This window comes from Chenopodium album, chromosome 14 (genome assembly GCF_948465745.1).
Source record: "Chenopodium album chromosome 14, dcCheAlbu1.1, whole genome shotgun sequence".
Lineage (NCBI taxonomy): Eukaryota > Viridiplantae > Streptophyta > Magnoliopsida > Caryophyllales > Amaranthaceae > Chenopodium > Chenopodium album.
The window spans coordinates 40,774,098-40,781,318 of record NC_137847.1 but is presented as its reverse complement, the minus strand read 5'-3'; the positions used below and the strand labels follow the sequence as shown (position 1 = coordinate 40,781,318).

At 36.0% G+C, this 7,221-nt stretch overlaps 1 long non-coding RNA gene across 1 annotated transcript; it reads left to right on the top strand.

The window, feature by feature from the left end:
• Positions 1 to 486: 486 nt before the first annotated feature.
• Positions 487 to 6,265, top strand: LOC145580246 (uncharacterized). Its single transcript, XR_014099349.1, has 3 exons — positions 487 to 867; positions 4,160 to 4,345; positions 5,665 to 6,265. It is a non-coding gene; the product is annotated as an uncharacterized LOC145580246 (long non-coding RNA).
• Positions 6,266 to 7,221: the final 956 nt, after the last annotated feature.

Genomic DNA, 7,221 nt, shown 5'->3' with positions numbered 1-7,221 from the left:
CACAACAGGAGGCGTGAGCCGGGATTCAAGGTATTCTTGGATTATGACTTCATTAATGACGGTGATTTATTCCCAACAATTAGGGAACCAACCAGTCTAGGCTCTGATGATATGGACATTAATCTTCTTTTTGGCATTTTAAATAATGAACTCAAGTGCATCGATGATGATAACTCTGCGCTCATTCAAAATGTCATGTCAAGCAAAGACTTCGACCCCTCTGAATTCATTGTCTCAGTTGAAGGTACTTTAAAGGGATGGCGTATGACAGTGAAGATTACTACGCCAACACTACTACAAAATGTATTAATTCTCGACGCCATGCCTTCGACACTGTGAATAGGGAGTTAGTGGAAATTTGGATTCCCGTGTTTTTGCGACGCTTTTCATCGTCCTCACTTATCTTTGACTTGAATAAGTGTCCACAATACTAACCACGTGATAAGCACATGTGTTCTAGCCTGCGAACTTAAACAAATTGGGGGAAAACATGAAAACCGCTCCTCCTTCACTCTCTAGTCTCTAATAATTAAACCCTAGCCGTTCATTAAAATTCTCGCTCACCAATTCATCTCTCTCCAAAATCCAATCCTAGCAACAATATTACTGAAAGATGCTCTTCGAGTTCATCAAATCTGGTATTCTTTTTGTTTTCAAGTACACTCTCCTTTATCTTTAGATTTTGATTTTGATTTTTTTTTCTTTTTTTTTTCTGATGTATTTTTCATTTAATTGAGGAACAAGAGATAAAGAAAGCTGTAATTTTGAAGTTGTTTCAATATCAGATGTTAAAAAAAAAAAATCTGAAATCGAATTTCTACGCCTTGACCCCGATGTTGCTAAGCTTATCTATGTCTTTGCTTTCAGGTAATTTATCGCATCTAACTTGTATGTATTTTTATGCAATTATTTGAGAATGTAATTTTGGTTTAAGTAACTTAGTTTTTGTAATTTGGGAATTTCGTTATTTATTGAATTTTTAAAATTTAGACCTAGATCCACTGGGTGGGGTGGGTTAATTTGGTGCAGCTTGAAGATGAAAATTAGCATCTAGAGAATATTGCCAATATCATACCATTAACAAGTTAAAATGTTTTTAATTCTTGGTTATTTAGTGAATGTGATAAAAATCCAGGTCTGAATCTTCTAGTACACTTAGCAGAGAGGCACTTTGTGACATTTATTTATCTGGGTTTTGATGTTATGATAAATATATACTAGTAGATAGAAATAATGGCTTGGCTAGATTCTATAGTATACTTAAGCTGAGACGTTCAAGATTACGCTAATAAGCTGCTCTTTCTAAACAAATATTGTGCCTCTCCCTACATTATTATCATTGTGCTTGGTATATATTGAATTGAGAATTTATTGGATTAGTGTCTTGACATAGAGAATACAAACATAATTCATCCTTAGTTAAATTAGTGTCTTGTCATATAGAGAATGCTAAAATACTCTATTTCACAATCTCATGCATTCAAATAACACAATAAAAATAATGCACTTTGGGTTACCTTTTATCCTTAGAAATGTAATGTATGCCTTGAGATCTTCATGAATCAATTATGAGGTTATGCCCATATGACCATATGCATATAACATTTAAGAATTGGTTTCACCTACTTCATTGAATCAAGTACAATTATAAAGCCACTGATTTTCCAAATCTAATGTTTTTTTTAATATATATACTCTATTATTAAATTAAACAATTAGAATAAATGACATAGATATCTTTCTTGAGCACAATATTGAATTTATTATACGATTTCATATGTTTGTCAGTGTATGCTACAATTTACACCTTCTGAAAGCTATGCTTAATTTGGCTTCAAATCACTTTTATATGTACTGTAAACACACTTCAAGTCAAATTTGTAAAATGAATTGTGAGCATAACTGAATTTCTCTAGCAAATCTTCATATTGGAATTTTTTTCTCTTAATTACATGTAACTATCATTGTGTATGTTATAATTCTGATCTTAGTACATTAAGCTTCAACTTTCCTTCCAATTAACCCCCTCCGTATATGATATGGTCCAAAACTGAGGTACTTCGGTGACCAGCCTGATGAAAAGATGAGCAGCTATGTGCTTGTGTCCATCAGATCCTCATATCTACGTCCTGATTTGCTCAGTATATTTAACTCCATTTTATATGTTTTACCATGAGAGCTAAACAGTCATGTAGACTCATCATAGCTAATATTTATATGACCTAATTGCTTCTTTACATTGCAACAGATGCACTGAGACTGATTCTAATTGTTGGTTTTGATTAGCCTATAATCAATCAATCAATCAATCAAAGCCTTAATCCCAAAAGTGGGGTCGGCTAACATGAACCAAATTTGATTATTCCGTGTAGTCATCAACATAAATCTTTCTCCTCCATCCCTTACGATCCAAAACTTCATCCTCACGTAAATCCATGCACTTCATATCCTTCCTCACTCCTTCCAACCAAGTCATCTTTGGTCTCCCTCTTCCTCGTTTAATCCCTCCATGGTCCCACTCTTCCACTCTTCGCACCGGTGCACCCTCGGGTCTCCGTCTTACATGTCCAAGCCAACGCAGACGATTTTCCCTTAATTTATCTACAATGCCCGCCACACCTACTTTCTTGCGAATAACCTCATTTCTGATTCTATCTCTTAAAGTGTTTCCACACATCCACCTTAACATGCGCATTTCCGTAACCTCCATCTTTTTAATATGCTCTTTCTTAGAAGCCCAACATTCTGTACCATAGAGCAACACTGGTCTTATGGCAGTCCTGTAGAATTTTCCCTTCAACTTTAAGGGAATGCTGCGGTCGCATAGCACTCCCGTGGCCGCTCTCCATTTAAGCCACCCTGACTTAATCCTGTGGGTCACGTCTTGATCAATGTCACCATTCTTCTGGATGATCGACCCTAGGTACTTAAAACATTCACTCATGGTCAAATCCTTTCCATCCAAACTCACCACTTCATTGCTTGTCCCCCTCTGAGTGCCAAAACGACATACCAAATATTCAGTCTTACTCCGACTTAGCTTAAACCCTCTAGATTCCAACCTTTGCCTCCATTGCTCCAACTTGACATTAACCCCATCCTTAGTCTCATCCACCAAAACGATATCATCTGCGAACAGCATACACCATGGAACCTCATCTTGAATTGGTCTAGTTAATTCGTCTAGAACCGTTGCAAAAAGAAAAGGGCTTAATGCAGACCCTTGATGTAATCCGATTGTAATAGGGAAATCTTTTGTCAACCCTCCGCATGTCCTCACATTTGTTGACACATCCCGATACATATCCTTAACTAGGTCTACATACCTTCGTGGGATACCTTTCTTCAACATTGCCCACCAAAGTATCTCTCTTGGCACCTTGTCATATGCCTTCTCTAAATCAATAAAGACCATATGAAGATCTTTCTTCTTTACCCTATAAAACTCCATCATTTGTCTTATCAAATGGATTGCCTCCATAGTAGATCTCCCAGGCATAAAACCAAATTGGTTATCTGAAATGCTTGTGCATGCCCTCAACCTTTGTTCAATCACCCTTTCCCACAACTTCATAGTATGGCTCATAAGCTTAATTCCTCGATAGTTAGAACAATCTTGAGCGTCTCCTTTGTTTTTATAAACCGGGACCAAGGTGCTCTTCCTCCAATCTTGATTAGCCTATAATGTTTTATTTAATTTCCCATGTAATGTGAAAAGTTTATAAATGACAACCGCTAGATTATAGTTGTTCAGGGTTGTTGCTTTTATACAGAGAGACTTGTTATTTATTAGTTTCTTGGTCATGGCTCCATTACTACAAAATGAGTGTTTTTTTAACGCTGGGGCCTCGATGCTAGGTAAGGGGAGTTAGCAGGTGAATTTAGTAAACTTTTGTCCATGTTTGTCCATTTTTAGTAAACTTTTGTCCATGTTTCAATATTTTATAAATATAAGAGTGAAATCATCTAATTAAAGAAATTATACTCTGAAATTACAAGTTAGCAGAAGATGAACTTTAATTAAAATCTACTATCTTCAACTGAATTGTAACATATTTTGCTTGAGTTGTATGCTGGAACAATTTTGGTGTGGTCCTTGTCTTGCATTGCCTGTATATATGGAATGTCAAAGTTTTAAGTCCTGTTTTTTATGTCTCAGAGTCCAATTTCACGGAAAAGCATAAGACTTCATTAGAATTATACTTGGAGAAACTTTAGATCCAAGCCAAACAAGTTTCACAAGATTATGTAAGTGATGTTTCTAATGCGGATGATCAAGCCAGTCAATTGTAAGCAAGGAAGGAACTTGGATTACTCAAGAAGTATTTCGAGTCTGTTAAAGAAGGTAATTAGATGCATAGGCATGTTTGTTATAGCATAGTTGTGACTTGTGAGTTTGTATGTATTGAATTGAGTAATTGCTTTATTCAGCTGATGAAAAATAGACTGACCTAGAACTAGATTGAATCTTGGTTTTCTGAAATCTTTGTGGCTTTGTGCTAAAGTCATAATGAGACATAGAAATAGTTTCTAGTTTGTGAAATCAGAGCTGAAATCAAGAACTGAATCTAGAGCTGAATTTAGAGCTGAATTTCAGAACTGAATTCAGAGCTGAATTCAGAGCTGAATTTCAGAACTGAATTCAGAGCTAAATTTCAGAATTGAATTCAGAGCTAAATTTCTGATCTGAAGTTCAGAACTGAAAATCAGAGCTAAAATCCATAATCGAATTCAGAGCTGAATTTCAGAACTGAATTCAGAGCTCCCACTGAACATGACGATGTATGGTGGGATTTGTTCTGGGCAGTGGGCTGGAGTATATGGTGGAGCCGCAATGCTTGGGTTTTTGATAAGAGGAAAACTGATATAGTGGAGGTTCTGAACAAAGCAATCAACTATGTGGCTGAGTATGAAAGTGCAAATGAGATAAAGGGTGTTAAAGGAGGAAGTTGCTCCTCTCCTGCTCATTGGGTGCCGCCTGAAACAAATAAGTACAAAATTAATTGTGATGCAGCGGTGTTCAGTGGTAGTGGCATTGGTTTAGCGGGAGTAGGGAGGGATAATGTAGGAGATGTGTTAGCTTTTACTTGTCTAAAGATGGAAGGAGTGTTCGAGGTGGAGGTGGCTGAAGCTTTGGGTGCATGACATGCATTACAGGTAGCTTTCGATGCAGGCCTTCGTAGAGTGGTACTCGAAACTGACTGCTTGAAGCTTTTCACCCACTTGAGTAAAAGGATCGCTGAGCCCACGGTCTTTGGGCTTATTGTGAAGGATATACTAGCTATTTTTTCTTTATGTACTACTGTTAAGTTTTCTCATGTTCGAAAACAAGGCAATACAGTTGCTCACAATTTGGCCAAGCTCAGCAAATCATTCACTGAAATGCGGGTTTGGCTCTAGAAGAAGCCCCTGTGGAGATCATGAGCTTTGTAATTTCTGATTTGGCTGCTTTGACTTAATATAGAATTTTCCAATTTGTGTCAAAAAAAATAATACAAATATTCTGGATACCTCTATCTCCTTAGGCTATTCTATTTATACTACTTGAGATACAAGCATTTGGCCTAATGCCTTGATTGTTGCCATTTACTACTGTTTGTCCTCTAGCTAAATTTATATTGTGTAATGTACTAATTTATACTTTGTATTTTTTTTTTTTTGAAGATTGGAAAAGGCAATGTAGGTGCAACAAGAGAATAGGCCGGGACACTTGAGCATCAAAACAAGCGACTATATCGTCTATAAGGCCATCATCTATCTATTTTGGTTTTTAGTCTAATTATATTAGTGATGTATTTATTTAGGGACAAGCTACTATGATATGCAACGTTTTTTTTATTTTTATTTTATTTTATTTTATTAATTGTGTTGATGGTTTCTTTTATAAATTTGGTAATTAACTACGTACTCTTATTATTGTGTTGATTAATTATTGTTTTTTTTTTAATCTAGTTATATAGAATATTTGTTTATTTTAATTTTAATGTTATTAATTTAATTTATGATAAATTTAAATAACTATAAATGTGTGTATGATGATAATAATTTAATAAAAGGAAAAAAAAAAGAAAAAAAAGCATAAAAAAAATTCTAGACGCTTTTTAATGTCTACATATTTTACACATTTTCATATTTCAAGACTTTCCCGCCATACCATAGGCTGACACGAATTAACGCAAGACAACAAAAAGCGTCGCTAAAAACTACACAAATTTGGGATAATGCGTGAAATAAGCATTTTCTGACACTTCGTATATTCCTTGGCTATTTCTGATGAGGAAGATCATGTCGATCCAACAAACCTCATTAAACCAGTTGAAGAGATTCATGCCATCAAAGAAGAAGAGGAAATCTTTTTCGATGCCAAGAAGCACACTATAGGTGAGTCGCCGACCAGTAAAGAAGAGGTATGGCACCTCATAAACACGCTGAGAGAGGCAATTGATATATGTCGCGAAACCTTCGACTATCTAAAAATGGTTCAACATAAGCGCGATATGGAAAAGATGACAACAACTAAGACTATTGAGAGAAAACCCTTTTCTCTCCAAGTAGTCGAAAAACCCAAAAGGAGAAATAAGCCTTATACTCCAATTGGGACCTCTTATGCAAATATGTTTCAATAGCTCTTCGAGAATGGGAAGATTAAACCTCTCGAGCCAAGACCTTTTGAATCACTAAAAAGGACAGATAGATTCTGTTGTCCATACCATCAATCTGGGGGCACACCATTGAACATTGCTTCAAGTTCAAGAATCTAGTCCAAGGACTAATTGATAGGAAGAAGTTGGTCCAAATAACTCTAGAAAAAAATGCTAGTATTAATGGAGTTTGGGAAAGTGATGATGAGGATGTCCACCTCAAAGATTTGGAAAAAACTCCACTTTCCATAATCTATCTAGTAGATGACATTTGGGATGAAGAAGACTCACCCATAGATGTCCTCACAAGATCAGGGAAAATGCAACCTCCCATTACAACACAACCTATTCTTACTACCCAACAAATTCCCATACCCATAATAGAGGACAATGATGTTGTCAAACAACTCAAGAAGACTAAAGTCGAGATGAACGTATGGAAACTACTAGCCACATCCCGTGACCATAGAGTTGCAGTAATGGATGCCTTGGCTAAAGTAGGAATAAATTATGAAACCACTCTTTAGAGGTTAGCTAATTTCCTCACGAGTAATTTTCCAAGTCCCATCAACCTAATAAC